This window comes from Colobus angolensis, unplaced genomic scaffold (assembly GCF_000951035.1).
Source record: "Colobus angolensis palliatus isolate OR3802 unplaced genomic scaffold, Cang.pa_1.0 Scaffold65, whole genome shotgun sequence".
NCBI lineage: Eukaryota > Metazoa > Chordata > Mammalia > Primates > Cercopithecidae > Colobus > Colobus angolensis.
This window is the reverse complement of record NW_012120154.1, coordinates 739,922-757,065: the sequence shown is the minus strand read 5'-3', so window position 1 is coordinate 757,065 and position 17,144 is coordinate 739,922. Positions and strand designations below refer to the sequence as shown.

Genomic DNA, 17,144 nt, shown 5'->3' with positions numbered 1-17,144 from the left:
CTTTAACTGATCCACCTTTATCATGATTAATTAAGAGCATTTGTTAAACTATAAATTTTCTAAATTTTATTTTATATAACTATTTTGGTATGAAAAGAAATTTCTAGGTAACACAATCTAGAAAGCTTAAAGTAACAAAATAATTAGAAGAAAGGAAAGTTTTCCAACGAGTGAAGTCTGTTTATGGCACTTTCATCCCACTACCACTACACCAAGTTTAAAGCCATCTGATGAGCTTATGAAAACAATTTTTGAAACTGAGTATTCTAAGCCAAAAGTTTTCAGGAGTACCAAATCTCTCACAAAAACTGTCAATCTTAGAAACCTTAGAAGTATTCTGAGATGCAAGAGGTAAGAATTAATGGACAAGAAGCAGAAATACTAAAACACTAACAAACTCTTAGTTTGAGTTTGGGCTGTTAAACTTCCTGCAGGCCAGGCGTGGTGGCTCACACCTGTAATCCCAGCACTTTAGGAGGCTGAGGCGGGTAGATCACCCGAGACTAAGAGTTCGAGACCAGCCTGGCCAACATGGTGAAAGCCCGTCTCTACTAAAAAGACAAAAATTAGCTGGGCATGGTGGTATGTGCCTGTAATCCCAGCTATTCGGGAGGCTAAAGCAGGAGAATCACTTGAACCCAGGAGGCAGAGGTTGCAGTGAGCCAAGATCGCACCATTGCACTACAGCCTGGGCAACAAGAGCAAAGAGTCCGCCTCAAAAAAAAAAAAAAGGAAAAAACAAAATGCTTGCCATTAAAAAAAAAAAAAAAAACAAAGTGGTAAGTCCTTTGACTTAAATATGCCACAATGATCTCCAAAGCCTGAACAAAACTAAGTACATTAATAAAAGAATAAAATCCCAAATCCATAAGCCAAAACATGTAGTGTTTTTAAATATGTGCTAGCTCCTTAGTAAGAGACAATTTTTGGGCCGGGCGTGATGGCTCACATTTGTAATCCTAGCATTTTGGGGAGGCTGAGGCAGAAGAATCACTTGAGCCAGGAGTTTGAGACCAACCTGGGCAACATAGCAAGATCCTGTCTCTAAAGTAATAAATTTTTTTTTTTTTTTTAAGTTAAAAAGAGGCCGGGCATGGTGGCTCGAGCCTGTAATCCCAGCACTTTGGGAGGCTGAGGCAGGCAGATCACCTGAGTGAGGTGAGGAGATAGAGAACACAGACTGGCTAACATGGCAAAACCCCGTCTCTACCAAAAATACAAAAAAATTAGCCAGACATGGTGGCACGTGCCTGTAGTCCCAGGTACTCAGGAGGCTGAGGCAAGAGAATTGCTTGAACCCAGGTTGGCAGTGAGCCAAGATCACACCACTGCACTCCAGCCTGGATGACAGAGCAAGATTCCATCTCTATAAATAAATAAATAAATAAAGTTAAAAAGAGACAACTTCTGATTCAGCTCTGGGCAGAGGTGTATTCATTCAGGAATATGGATATGAAAACTGTGGTTTATGTAGCTTTACAATCTCCTAAGAATTGAGAATCACATTTCTCAAACTGAATAGTGGGGAGGGGGCAGTTAGAGATGGCCAAAACCAAAAATGTCCCTCCTACATTTATTTATTTGAGTCAAGTCTCACTCTGTCTCCCAGGCTGGAGTGCGATGGCGTGAACCTGGTGCACTGCAAGCTCCACCTTCCAGGTTCAAGCGATTCTCTGCCTCAGCCTCCTGAGTGGCTGGGATTATAGGTGCAAGCCACCACGCCCAGGTAATTTTTGTATTTTTTTTAGTGGAGACAGGGTTTCACCATGTTGGCCAGGCTGGTCTCGAATTCCTGACCTCAAGTGATCCACCCGCCTCAGCCTCCCAAAGTGCTGGGATTACAGACGTAAGCCACTGCACCTCCAGCCCTCCCTATCTCTTATAAAGGAATGGTTTGTACATAGTCTTCAGGAAAATATTTCTTTGGAGAAATAGTTAGGTTGAAGGACCTGGACACAGAAAGAAATGGTTTTCTTCTCAATTTCTCAAATTTTTTTTTTTTTTTGAGACAGAGTCTCGCTCTGTCACCCAGGCTGGAGTGCAGTGGTGCGATCTCGGCTCACTGCAATCTCCGCCTTCTGGGTTCGAGCGATTCTCCTGCCTCGATTTCCCAAGTAGCTGGGATTACAGGTGCGTATCACCACGCCCAGCTACTTTTTGTATTTTTAGTAGAGACGAGGTTTCACCGTATTGGCCACGCTGGTCTCCAACTCCTGGCCTTGTGACCCACCTGCCTCGCCCACCCAAAGTGCTGGGATTACAGGCCTGAACCACTGCGCCCAGCCTTCTCCAATATTTCATATTCATTTCTTTCATTTGTTAACATAATTTACTCAGCATTTATTATGTATCAAGCACCCTAATAAGATCCTGGATATAAAATGCTAACACAATAAAAATAAGATTCCTGCCTTTGTAGCATTTACAGTCTAGTGAGAAAAAATACACTTAAGAACCCCCAAAAATCTCATAAAATAATCACATACTAGGCCAGTGTGGTGGCTCACGTGTGTAATCCCAGCATTTTGGGAGGCCGAGTAGGGTGGATCACTTGAGGCCAGGAGTTGAAGACCAGCCTGGCAATACAGCAAAACCCCATCTCTACTAAAAATACAAAAATCAGCTGGACGTGGTAGCATGTGCCTGTAATCCCAGCTACCTGGGTGGCTGGGACACGAGAACCGTTTGAACCCAGGAGGCCGAGGAACCTAGAAAACAAAGAGAGGCAGATGGAACCTAGAAAGCAAAGAGAAAACAACAGCAGGTAAAGTTGAAGAGGTAGGCAGGAACAGAGAAAATGGAGCCATGCATATCAGGAAACTCGCCTACCAGTACATAAGGACAAGTATTGACTGCAGGACTATATATTATTTCACCCCTTATTCTGAACTACCTAAACCAGAATACAATCCTTGTGCAGATAGCGACCACATTTTCAGCAGATTCTCAAACAACTTTCATCTAGCACGTGACAGATTCTGTACATATATACATATATATACTATTTCCTCAAATTCAAACTTTTCTAAAAACATCCAGACTACCTACCTTAGTTGGGATTAAACATATATTTAGTAACATTGAATCAGTTGACCAAAAGCCTACATGCAAGAGGATCTTCAGGATAAAGCAATGGAAGATTATTTGCAAACATCTCAAGGACTAACTGAACTGATACAAAACTCAGCTGTTAAGAAGCCTCTGGGCTAGGTACAGTGGCTTATGCCTGTAATCTCAACACTTTGGGAGGTCAAGGTGGGTGGATCATTTGAGGTCAGGAGTTCAAGGCCAGCCTAGGCAACATGGTGAAACTCTGCCTCTACTAAAAATACAAAAATTAGCCGGCTGTGGTGGCAGGTGCCTGTAGTCCCAGCTACTTGGGAGGCTGAGGCAGGAGAATCACTTCAACCTGGGAGGTGGAGTTTGCAGTGAGCCAAGATTGCACCATCACACTCCAGCCTGGGACATAGAGCGAGAGTCTGTCTCAAGGAAAAGAAAAAAGAAAAGAAAAGTTTCTGAAAGCCTTCTCAGAAGAGAATAAGCAAGGGAACTTTTTTCTTACCAGAGCCAACAAGGACCTTCACACAGCAAATGTTCCTACTCTAAAGATACACAGGTTTAATTTTAATTCCAACCCACAGAAACTATTAGCTACAACGGAAAAAATGTCTAATGTACGTTTATGGCAAGACACACTAGAAGTTTTGCTTAGTTTCAAGCATATGACACTGGTTTTGGCCACAGGTATAGAGTCAGAAATATTACTACACTGTAATTTAAAATAGCATCCCTCCTAATCCTTGTGAACAGGTACAAGAGTCACAGTTAAAAACAAGGAAGCTTCTATGCAAAGGTTAGGGCTCGTCTTCTAAGAGCTTTTTTAAAATGTCGAATTTATTTTTTAAAAAAGAAGGCCATTGCTATGCAGAAAGAATGTCTAGGACAACATAATTTCTTTCTTATTTCTTTTTTTTTTTTTTTTTTCCTTTTTTTGAGACAGGCTCTCACTCTGTCACCCAGGCTGGAGTGCAGTGGCACAATCACAGCTCACTGCAGCCTCAACTTCCTGGACTCAAGCAATTCTCCTGCCCCAGCTCCCGAGCAGCTGGGACGATAGGTGTGTACTACCACGCTTGGCTAATTTTTCATTATTTGTAGAGATGGGGGTCTCACTACGTTGCCCAGACTGGTCTAGAGCTCCTGGACTCAAGCAATCCTCCTGCCTCAGCATCCCAAAGTGCTGGGATTACAGGTGTGAGCCACTGTGCCCGCCCCTTAAAATACATATTCTAAGAGAAGAAAAAGTTGGAGGGTTTTTTTTGTTACATGTATGTTGTAGTGTTCTGGCAGGGAAAGATCAAACACGGAGGGAAGGGAGACTAAAAAGTCAGGCAGGCTAAGTACTGGGAGAATGGAGCAAAGGAACCTAGACAAGTCAGAACAGCCTATCAAGAGCTAACACACAGGGTCTGAAAAAGGGCTTGAAGTTCATGTGAAAGGCAATATAGTATAGAGGTAAAAAGCATAGATTCTTAACCCAGGCCAGCGGGATACAATCTTAGCTGTACCACTTACCAAGTGTGTAGCACTGGATAGGTTTCAAATGCACTTTGTCCCTCAATTTCCTTATCTGTAAAATGGGATAAGAGCATCCATCTCACATAGTTATTGCAAAGAGTAAGAGTTAATATACGTAAGGAGCTTGGTACACTGTCTGCCACATTGCAATGTTGTGATTTATAATAAATACATATTTGGTCTTCGTCTTCATTCCTGGCACTGAGGTCCTGAAATTGGACCTTGAAATTTCCTAAGGATAACAAAGGCAAAAGGAGTCGTCTTTTGTTATTCATAACAGGTCCGTTTCAACCATACCTGAGTTTATGTTAATGAGCTGACTTTGGAAAACTCTTATGGATGAGGGCTGGTTGCCAGGGAAAACAATCATATGATTAGAGGATTAGAACTTGCAGCCCCACAATACTCTGACTTCTGGGGAGGCAAGAGGGGCTGGAGATTGACCTACTCACCAATGGCCAATGATGTCATTAATCATGCCTACATGATGAAGACTCCACAGAAACCAAAAAGGACAAGGTTCGGAGAGCTTCCAGACTGATAAACCCAGGCAGTGCTGGGAGGGGCGGGTATGCCCAGAGATGGCATGGCAGCTCCACACAACACCCTCATAGCTCACCCTATGCTTCTCTCCCATTTGGCTGTTTCTGAGTTATATCTTTTATAATAAATTGACAAATTTAAGTAAAGGGGCTTCATAAGTTCTGTGAGTCGTTCTAGCAAATGATCCAACCTGAGAAGGGGTCTGTGGAAACCACTGATTTGTAGCCGAGTCAGACAGAAGTTATGGATAATCTGAAGACCCACCATCATCGACTGGCATCTGAAGTTGGGGGCAATCTTGTGGGCCTGAGCCCTTAACCTGTGGGGTCTGCACTAACTCCAGGGAATTAGTGTCAAAATTGAGTTAAATTGCAGAACACCCAGTTGGTGTTCAGATGGTTGGAGAATTGGTTGTTGGGGAGGTGGGGACCACACATGTGATATCATCAGACGTGGAGTGTTGAAAGGAGCAGTAGAGCACAGAAAAAAACAAAACAGTGTCTGTCTTTCCTCTTCATGCACTGTAAACTCTAAGTGTTAGCTATTATTATTTTAAATATATTTATTTTTGCTGGAATTCTTACAAAATCCACTTAGAATTCCTAGAATTCTAGAATTCCATATTCTAGAAACATGTCTCTTTTATGTTTTTGTGATTTTTGTTTTGGAGGCTTTTGTTGTCGGTGGTGGTGGTTTTGTTTGTTTTGGGGTTTGTTTTTTTTTTTTTTTAAGCAGGATCTCATTCTGTTGCCCAAGCCAGAGTGCAGTGGCAGGATCTTGGCTCACTGCAACCTCTGCTTCCCGGTCTCAAGGGATGCTCCTGCATGGTCTCTTTTAATAAAGTGAGTCTAATCTGTGCTTAAGGGAAACAATAAAAAAAGATGTGTCCACCTGTGAGGCAGAATTTTAAATGGAAAACTACTCCTGAGTTTAGGCTTGGTGGGACCCAAAAAATGAGTGAGGATGGGTACATCTGGGTAGAAGGAAATTTGGGGATAAAACTCAGGGTCACCTATAGAGATGGTCCTTCTCATTTAGAGACCACCCTCTAGAACCCTTCTCAAACCTTGGAAGGTTTTGTATATTTCATTTAATCAGTTCACTTCTTGGCAAAAGATCAGGGTTGAGAGACAAAGGTGATGTAGGTAGAAAAGAAGCTCACACACTTGGTTTTGTTTTAGCATTACCTACCAGTGCTGCCCCCTCTTCTCATGCTTGCTTACTTCCTTCAGGAGTCATTTTAACTCCAACCTCCTCGTGTCCAAACTGGCTCAAAGCACTCCAAAGTGGAGGTGAAAGGCAATCACCCTGATTTGTTACACCCAAATTGAGACATTCTTCTGTTGTACATAAAGCAAAAAAGCAATAGAATGTTCCATAAACTTAAAAAAAAAGTTAGAACAATCACACCCACTCATGGGTTCTGAAAAGTACAGTAATGGAGTCAGGCTAGTACAAAGGCCTAAGAGCAGAGTCTGGGTAAAAGTGATCAATCTAGTTTCACTTTGGAAACTAGATAGAAACATGGGAATAGAAACTAGCAATGGAAGTCAGACTCCATGAGGTAATTTCTGCAATAGTTGTTGGCTTTATAATTAATAAGAGATAAGAGAATTTTAACCTAAAGGTCATTTTAAGCTTACAACAACTAAAGATAATTTTATTATAAGTTTTAAAAACTAACTTTATTGAACTTCAATTCAGACACAATAAACTTCACCTAGTGTACAATTCAATGCATTCTGACAATGGCACATACCTGTATAACCATGACCATCAAGAGATGTATTTTCATCCCTAGGGTTTTCTTGTGTCCCTTTGTACTCAATTTCTCCTTCCACTTCCAGCCCCAGGCAATCACTGATCTGCTGTCACTAGAGAAACCTGAATTTTTTTCCTCAATTTGAAAAACTGAGATATAATTCACATACTATAAAATTCAACCAAAGTGCATAATTCCATAGTTTATCGCCACTATTTAATTCCAGAACATTTTCATTGCCCCAAAAATAAACCCTGTATCCATCAGCAGTCACTCTTCGTTTCCTGTTCTGGACGTTTCATTTAAACCGAATCATACAATATGTGGCCTTTTGTGTCTATCTTCTTTCATTTGGAAAATGTTTTTAAGGTTCATTTTTTTTTTGTAGTTGTTTTTAAGACTGAGTCTCGTTCTGTCACCCAGGCTAGAATGCAATGGCTTGATCCCCATTCACTGCAACCTCCATCTCCCAGGTTCAAGGGACTGTTGTGCCCCAGCCTCCAGAGTAGCTGAGACTATAGGCACACACCACCATGCCTGGCTAATTTTTTGATATTTTTAGTAGATAATACGGTTTCACCATGTTGCCCAGGCTGGTCTCAAACTCATGGGCTCAAGCGATCCACCTGCCTTGGCCTCCCAAAGTACTGGGATTATAGGCATGAGCCACCACACACAACCAAGGTTCATTCATTTTATAACATATATCAACAGTATTCTTTTTATGAATGAATAATATTCCATTGTATGGATATACCATATTTTGTTTATTCATCAACTGAAAGACATGTGGGTTGTTTCCACTTTTTAGCTATTTTGAATATGCTGCTATGAATATTTGTGTATGTATGTTTACATGGACAAATGTTTTCAATTTTCTAGGATATATATCTAGAAGTGGAATTGCTAGGTCACAGGATCTATGTTTAACTTTTTGAAAAGCTGCTAAACTGTCTGCAGTTTTTAAACTTCATTCTGAGATAATTATAGATTCATATGTAGTTATAAGAACGAATACAAAGAGCTCATGTATCCTTTACTCAGTTTCCTCCAATGGTAACATCTTGCAAAACTACAGTACAATATTACAACCAGAATACTGGCACTGATACGGTCAACATACACATTTCCATCACCCTAAGGATCTCTCACGTTGACCTTTTATAGCCACATCTACTTTCAGCCCCACACCATCCACAGGCCCTGACAATATGAAGAACCAATCTATGCTTCATATCTATAATTTTGCCATTTCAAGAATGTTACATAAATAGAATCATACAAAATGTAACATTTTAGGATTGGCTTTTTTCACTCAGAATAATTCAAGAGTCATTCAGGGTGTTTTATTTCTAAAAAGTTTGCCCCTTTTTAAAAGTTGCTAAGTAGCATCCCACAGTCTGAATTAATTAATTAATTAATTATGAGATGGAGTCTCACTCTGTCATCCAGGCTAGAGTACAGGGGAGTGATCTTGGCTCACTGCAACCTCTGCTTCCTGGGTTCAAGCAATTCTCCTGCCTCAGCCTCCCACGTAGCTGGGACTATGTGTGGCCGCCACCACATCTGGCCAATTTTTGTATTTTTAGTATAGACAGGGTTTTACCATGTTGGCCAGGCTGGTCTCCAACTCCTGACCGCAAGTGATCCGCCCACCTTGATCTCACAAAGGGCTGGGATTACAGGCATAAGCCACCACACCCAACCTCAAATGAATTTCTTTGTATGGTACAAGGTAAGACTCAATGTTCTCTCTCTGCTCTTCTATTTTTTTTTTTTTTTTTTAAGATGGAGTCTTGCTCTGTCACCCACGCTGGAGTGCACTGGTGCAATCTCGGCTCACTGCAACCTCCACCTCCCAGGTTCAAGTGATTCTCCTGCCTCAGGCTCTCATGTAGCTGGGATTACAGGCGCACGCCACCATACCCAGCTAATTTTTCTATTTTTCAGTAGAGACGGGGTTTCACCATGTTGGCCAGAATGGTCTCGATCTCCTGATTTCGTGATCCACCCACCTCAGCCTCCCAAAGCGTTGGAATTACAGGTGTGAGCCACTGCACCCAGCCCTCTTTTAATTTTCTTAACATACAGATAGCCAGTTCTTTCCTAGTTTTTCAGTTTTTATTTAAACCAGAGTTAGAAAACTAATTAAAATAACATTACCTCTAAACACTCAAAACCACTGCCATGACACAATCCTGCCATTTCAGTAGAACAGAAAATCCCCACACCTTTCCCTCAGCTCAGAGAGCACAGGACTGAGCAGCAAGCTCCACCAGTTTGTAGGAGTTCAACTTCCAGACAGCAGGGAAATGTCTTTCTCTGAAGTTATTACATGAGTTCACACTGAAGGGAAAGAAGAAGAGTGAGTCTTATCATTTTCCCAAGATGCTGTGAGATGTGCTGGATTTACTCTCACTCGTAATTGTGCAGGATGGTTGTTCTGCTTTGTTTTGAGGCAGGGTCTCACTCTGTCACCCAGGCTGGAGTGCAGTGGTATGGTCTCAATTCCCTGCAACCTCTGCCTCCAGGGTTCAAGCGATTCTCCTACTTCAGCCTCCCCAGCAGCTAGAATCACAGGTGCAAACCACCATGCCTGGCTAATTTTTGTTTTTTAGTAGAGACGGGGTTTCACCATGTTGGCCAGGCTGGACTCCAACGCCTGACCTCAAGTGATCCGCCCTCCTCAACCTCCCAAAGTGCTGGGATTACAGACATGAGCCACTATGCCCAGTCACAGGTGTGTTCAGGATGATTTCAACCAACACCAATAGAACCAACTAACAATAGATGGCCTTCAGCAACACAGAGGGGTAGCACAAAGATCAGTAGTTTGAAAATCAGGTCACAGGCAGTCCACGCTATATGATCTTGGGTAAGTCACTTAACATTCTTAGCCCCCGGTTTGTTTACTTGTAAAACTAAGGTTTGTTATCAGGTCATGTCTAAGATCCTTCCCACTGAAACCTTCTAGAATGCCAAAAATGAGCCTATTTATTCTTTTTTTGAAAAATCAAGAAAAATGGCAAAAACAAAAAAAGTTATCAAATTGTGAACATTTATCTAACACAGAGCACTATACTAGGCGCAGCTTTGCTTTTTTGTCTCCTGTTTTACCCTATTCTTCCATACTAATTAGACATCATATAAATCCCACATCAAATTCAACACATCTCATAGCATCTCGGGAAATAAAAATAAAATATCTTTTGGAACTGAACTTCTCAACTTTAATATGCATGTGACAATCTTTTTTTTGAGATAGGGTCTCACTTTGTGGCCCAGCTGGAATACAGTGGTACAAACACGGTTCACTGCAGCCTTGACCTCCCAAGCTCAAGTGACCCTCCCACTTTAGCCCCCCAGGTAGCTGGGACTACAGGTGTGTGTCACCACGCCCAGCTAATTTTTGCATTTTTTTGTAGAGATGAGGTTTCACCATGTTGCCTAGGCTGGTCTTGAACTTCTGACATCAAGCAATCTGCCCACTGTGGCCTCCCAAAGTGTTGGGATTACAGCTGTGAGCCACTGCATCCCACAAATAATCTTTTTAAAACACAGATTGTGATTCTGCAGGTCTGAGGTGGAGTCTGAGATTCTGCATTCCTAATAGGCTTCCAGGTGATACAAAGGCTGCTGGACCTTGGAACACACTTTGAGTAGCAAGGTGTTAGAAGAATACGGACATAGTATCTGTTTGAGTAACCTAATTAATGCTGATACCAAAGTTTTTAGTGCTTTACATAACCAAATAAATTAGTCTTATGGCACTGATTTGAGGGACTAGAATCTTATTGATTCCCAAGAGAATATACTAAGATAACAGTTCAGAAAATCAAGTTTAATTAATATTTTAATTCCTCAAGATCCTATTTGCAAGGAATAACAGAAAAACAGAAAATCAGAAAGATACAGCATACATGAATTGTTAAGGACAATTTTCACACCCTACAGTCAATGAACAAAGTATATTACAGAAATGCACTTTCAAATAATTAAAACAGGCTGGGTAACATAGTGAAACCCTGTCTCTCAAAAAAAAAAAAAAATTTAGCTTGGCCTAGTGATGTGCACTTGTAGTCCCAGCTACTCAGGAATCTGTGGTGGGAGGACCACCTGAGCCAGGGGAGGTCAAGGCTGCAATGAGCTGTGATTACGTCACTGTACTCCAGCCTGGGCAGCAGAGTGAGACCCTGGCTCAAAAAAAAAAAAAACAAAAAACAAAAAAACAGCTACACAAAGAAATAATTAAAACATTTTATACTAACACCACCATTTTATGCCTACAAGAAATCAGATTACCCTTACCCAACAAAAACAAACAAAAAATTTAGTGTGTTGTTTTTTGATAGAAAACTTGAGAGGTTCAGCAAATTGAGAGTAAATGAGTGTACACAGGAAGGAGTTATAGCTCTGCCAAGAACATGGCCTAACACAAACACTGCAAAGATAAATTTCAATAAATCTTACAAAATAGAAACAAAGGGAAAAATGTAAAAGAGATTTATACAAACTCAACTGGTCAGAGGGAACAGTTTAATGGGATGGAGTGCCTCCTTATCATGCATTGCTTGGTCAATACAGCACTTTGACTGCAGACGTCCCAAATTAACAGCTCTATCTTCTAATCATTATGCTTCCACCCATTTTCTCCCTCTTTTAACTGTACCTACCTGTGTACGTACATACACATAATTTAATATGAGCTTTGTTTTGTTTGTGTGTGTGTGTGTGTGTGTGTGTGTGTGTGTATGTTTTGAGACAGAGTTTTGTTCTTGTCACCCAAGCTAGAGTGCAATGTCGCAATCTCGGCTCACTGCAATCTCCCCCTCCCAGATTCAAGCAATTCTCCTGCCTAGGGCTCCCAAGTAGCTGGGATTATAAGCATGGGCCACCACGCCCAGCTAATTTTTTTGTATTTTTAGTAGAGATGGCGTTTCGCCATATTGGCGAGGCTGGTCTTGAACTCCTGACCTCAAGTGATCCGCCCGCCCCAGCTTCCCAAAGTGCTAGGATTACAGGGGTGAGTCACTGTGCAAGGCCAACATAAGCTTTATTGGAATACAAAAGAAATGTATGCTCATCATCGAAAATCAGAAAGATACGGGAAAATCCAAAAGGTGGAAAAAATATAATGTCCCCCATGAAATCTCACTACTCAGAGACAGTTATTCATATTCTGGTGTACAGTCTCAAAGCCACTTTTCTAGAATTATACAGATCAGTGGTAAACATTATTACACATTTTCAAAATTATTTTTAAACAATTTTGTAAAGATGGAGTCTTGCTGTGTTGCCAAGGCTGGTCTTGAACTCCTGGGCTGGACAGGAAACTGGCGGGGAGGTCTGCTTGAGCCCAGGAGACAGAGGTTAGTTACAGTGAGCTGAGATCCCACCACTGCACTCCAGCAGGAGGCGACAGAGCAAGACCTTGTCTCAAAAAATTATAAAAATATAAAAAACCAAAACTACAGTGTACACTTATCAAAGAACAACAGCTAAGAAGAAGAAATTACATTTTATTATAAATATATAAAATTTTGATTCATATCCACTGAAAATGTTTCAAGGACACCTGGGGGTCCTCAGACCACACTTTGAAAACCAATGCGCTATACTATAGTGCCTCTTCAGTTAGGGCACACTATACAAACAGTTACAAGGCATGGTCTCAGGAACACACTTAACCTAAAAAAAATCCTAATTTTGGTATATCACCTATTCAACAATTATTAAGTGCTTACAATGTAGAAAGTATTCTTACACATTTACAATGTAGAAAGTATTCAATGGAGAAAAATCAAAAAGGAAAACAAATCCTCCTTGTAGCACTTACATTCTACAAAGAGATAGCCACAACCAATAAACAAATGAACTATAAGTCAAATAAGTGGTATGAAGGAAAATAAAAGATTTTATAAAATAGGATGGTCAGGGAGTGCCTAACTGAAAAAGTAACTTTTCTTTTCACTTTTTTCTTTTTTTTTTAAGAGACATGGTCTTGCTCTGTCATCCAGGCTGGAGTGCAGTGGCACAGTCATAGCTCACTGCCACCTCAAATTCTTGGGCTCAACTGATCCTCCCCACTCAGCCTCCTGTGTAGCTAGTACTACAGGCACGTGCCACCATGCCTGGCTAATCTGTTGCTGTTGTTCCTGTTGCTTCACAGAGACAGCATCTCACCATGATGCCCAGACTAGCCTTGAACTCCTGGCTTCAAGTGATTCTCCCTACTCGGCCTCTCAAAGTGCTGGGATTATAGGTATGAGCCACCATAACGGGCCCAAAAGGAACATTTGATCAAAAATCTCAAGGTGATGCAGGAGCAAGCCATGAGGCTACTCAGGGAAAAGTGCTCTACATAGAAGGAATAACAAGTACAAAAGCCCTGGTACGGGAGCTAAGGTGCTCAGGGACAGCAAACTAAGCCAATATGGCTGGGGTAAAATAAAAAAGGGAGAGAAGAGAAGGAGATAAAATCAAGAGTTATAAAGCAGTTCATGTGGGACTTTGTAGAACAGTGTAAGGACTGTGGCTTTTCCAGTGAATGAGAATTACTGGCAGGTTGTGAGTATGGAGGCATATGACCTGATTAATTTTAAATGGATCATGTAATAAATAGTGTTTAAACTCAAAAAGCTAAATTAAACACCTGTTCCATCTCTTACTGTGTGCCCTTAAGCTTTTGAGCCTCAGTTTCCTCTGTACATTGTGAAGATACAGACACTGCAAAAAGTTGTTGTGAAGATCCAACAATATACATAAGGCTGAGGGGCTTACGAGCAGTGGCTCACACCTGTAATCCCAAAACTTTGGGAGGCAGAGGTCGGAGGACTGATTGAGCTCAGGAGTTGAAAACCAGCTTGGGCAACACAGCAAGACCTCATTTCCACAAAAAATAAAAAACTTATTGGGGCAGAGGAGGAGAAAAAAATACTGGGGTGTAGCAGTGCACGCCTGTGGTCCAGCTACTTGGGAGGCTGAGATGGGAGGATTGCTTGAGCCAGGAAGGTTGAGTCTGCAGTGAACTATGATCACACTACTGCACTCTAGCCTGGGTGACAGAGCAACACCTTGTCTCAAACAAAACAAAACAAAACAAAACAAAAAAAATACACATACACACACACATTAAAATACTTACAAATTATGACAGACTACAAAAATTTCACTACTGAGTTTGTTTGCACTATGTAGTTGCCATATATTCCACTTTTCTAAGCCCTCTATACTCACCCTACTGCCACCATCATCCATTTATGCAACTTTGCCATGAGATTAATGCACCAGACCTCTGATACCATGAGCTCAGCCAGTTACTGCCCTTTAGCTTGATGAGTGCAAAGCAAAGAAAGTGGGGTGTTTTTTTTGTCATTGATGGCAGAGTGGTTTTTCAGCATTATTTTCCTTGTTGTTATAAAGAAAATCTTTTTTAAAAATAATGCATGTGTTAATCATAAAAGTGAAGTTCCAAAAAAACAAGACTTCATGAGTCTCATCTTTATTTAATTTGGCACTGTTTTAATAAAGCTAAAACTGTTAGTTCTTGGTCTTGACAGCTTGCCTCATCCAAAAAGAAACAAAAAGGAGGAAAAAAAAGATGCAGACTGACAGATGAATTCAAATTTCTTTGATCTGCGTCCTAACTCTAAGGGGACTTCAGATAAATCAGTGAGTCAGAGAAGGGGCAGTAAGATGTAAGCCAGAATACTGATGACAACAGCTGTCTGTCTACCTACCTGTCTTCTGAGATCATCATTAAAGTATGAGATCACCAAGACTAGGGAATACAGAGTAAGTAAGATGGAGGTACACTGGAGAACTATGAGGCCTGTTGCATTCTGACTCCACTTCCCAGCGGGCGGAAGGTGAATACCCAGGCACTGGTTTTTATCTCCACCTCCTAAGATGTGAGTCAGTCTGAGTAGCGATAGAATCCTGCAAAGGAAAAACCCAAAGAAAACCAAAACCTTTGGGAAAAATTATAAACAATCTCATATATTAGAGGCCCCTGATGGTTTCTTTGAAATGGGTCAATTTCCTCATCTTAAAGTGGAGGGCAAGAATTTTCTACCTAAGGTTTCCCTACCTAAGGTTTCTCTCAAACTCTAAAATCCCTTGAATATAAAAAAAAGTGGCTCACAGGTGCGGTGGCTCACACCTGTAATCCCAGCAGTTTGGGAGGCAGAGGCGGGAGGATCACCTGAGGTCAGGAGTTTGAGACCAGCCTGACCAACACGGAGAAACCCCATCTCTACTAAAAACACAAAATCAGTGGGGCATGGTGGTGCATGCCTGTAATCCCAGCTACTCAGGAGGCTGAGGCAGGAGAATCGCTTGAACCCGAGAGGTGGAGGTTGCGGTGAGCCCAGATCGCACCACTGCACACTCCAGCCTGGACAGCAAGAGTGAAACTCCGCCTCAAAAAAAAAAAAAAAAAAAGTATGTTCTTTTAAAGTCCACATTAATATTTAGAGCAAGCATGTACATCCTGCAGCCTAGGATGGCTTTGAATGTGGCCCAACACAAATTTGTAAACTTTCTTAAAACACTATGAGATTTTTTTTTTTTTTTGCAATTTTTTAAAAGCTCATCAGCTATCATTAGTGTTAATGTATTCCAAGACAATTCTTCTTCATCCATTGTAGCTCTTGCCAAAAGATTTAGAGCATTAAGAGATCCAAAAAGTAGGTACTGCTAGTACAACCTGGAGTTTTTCATCAGTTTTATAGACTTCTGAGTGATGTGAACCCAAATGGGGCAACTTCCTTAAAGAGTTAACATACATCAAAAAGGGCAAAACTTACCTGTCCACAATCTGCCCTATGATACTTCCTTTTAACCTCATTTTTATTAATTGCCACTCCCCTCTTGATCCATACTATTCTCAAACATACAGTGCAGAGACAAACTGTAATGATTAGGGAACTAGAAGTTAAAAAAAAAAATGTAGGAATTTTAAGTATACAGATATCAAGGAAGGAGAGACTAAATGGACTAAAGAAATATTTTACTTTTATTTTTTGAGATGGAGTCTCGCTCTGTTGCCCAGGCTGGAATGCAGTGGTGCAACCTAGGCTCACTGCAACCTCCGCCTCCCGGGTTCAAGAGACTCCCCTGCCTCAGCTTCCTGAGTAGCTGGAATTACAAGCGCCCACTACCACGCTCGGCTAACTTTTGTATTTTTAGTAGACATGGGGTTTCACCATGTTGGCAAGGCTGGTCTCGAACTCCTGACCTCAAGTTATTTGCCTACTTTAGCTTCCCAAAGTGCTGAAGAAATATTTTCAAAAATAAAACAAATATTTTCAAATAAATAACACGTATGTGGTACAAAACCAAAAAGATTTTAAAGTACACAGTTAAAAATAAAAGCATTTTCTGAAGGACAAATCAAAGAGAACACTTAGAAAACTTCAGTATATAGGTTGTGCTGTTTTTCTTAGGCTGGTTAGGTGTGCATTAATCAAATCTTATAATACTTTATATATTCTTTGGCATTTATGGAGTACTCTCATAATAACAACAACAAAAAGTCTCTTCCACCCCACCTCCCCAGTTCTCTATTCCCCTTTACTGAGGCAGCCACTGTTACCAGCTTCTGTGGTCCTTCCAGAGACATTCCATGCATGGACAAATGTGTGGGTATGCACACAGACATACATGCACAAGACAGAGAGAGAAAAAACAAAGTGACTCCCTAACTGTGCCTCATTGAGATCAGGTTTATGTCATGGACCAAAGCATACCTCAGGAACTGTCTCAATCCTTTTCTGTCCCGCAAGTGACAGAAGTGAATTCACTTCTGTGAATTCTGTGAATTCTGTCCCGCTGTTGTTATAACTAAGAGGACTGCAGTGGCTGGATACAGCTTAGGGCCTGTCTAGTCAAAGCCTTACACATTAGCTGTCAAGAGCCAAGTCCTAGCATTTCTCCATTCTAAAACACACCAGAGTCAGCACCATGCCCCCAAATTCCCTAAGACTTAGCTTCAGAAATTCCACAACGTCTATCTTACTTGTTTTGTTGTTGTTGTTTGTTTTTGTTTTTTTGTTTTGTTTTATTTGAGGCAGGGTCTCTTTCTGTCGCCCAGGCTGGAGTGCAGTGGCACAATCTCAGCTCACTGCAGCCTCTTCCTCCTGGGTTCAAGCGATTCTCCTGCCTCAGCCCCCCAAGCAGCTGGGACTACAGACATGCACCACCATGCCTGGCTAATTTTTGTATTTTTAGTAGAGACAGGGTTTCACCATGTTGGCCAGGC

The 17,144-nt window shown here is 41.2% G+C and overlaps 1 protein-coding gene and 1 long non-coding RNA gene across 3 annotated transcripts in view; one reads left to right on the top strand and one right to left on the bottom strand.

Annotated features, from left to right (window-relative positions):
* MKL1 (megakaryoblastic leukemia (translocation) 1) overlaps nucleotides 1-17,144 on the bottom strand; it is a 176,770-nt gene that overhangs the window by 99,680 nt on the left and 59,946 nt on the right. The window lies entirely within an intron of this gene.
* Nucleotides 8,593-13,547, top strand: LOC105527747. The gene is made up of 4 exons (XR_001004263.1): nucleotides 8,593-9,758; nucleotides 10,149-10,223; nucleotides 10,309-10,504; nucleotides 13,053-13,547. It is a non-coding gene; the product is annotated as an uncharacterized LOC105527747 (long non-coding RNA).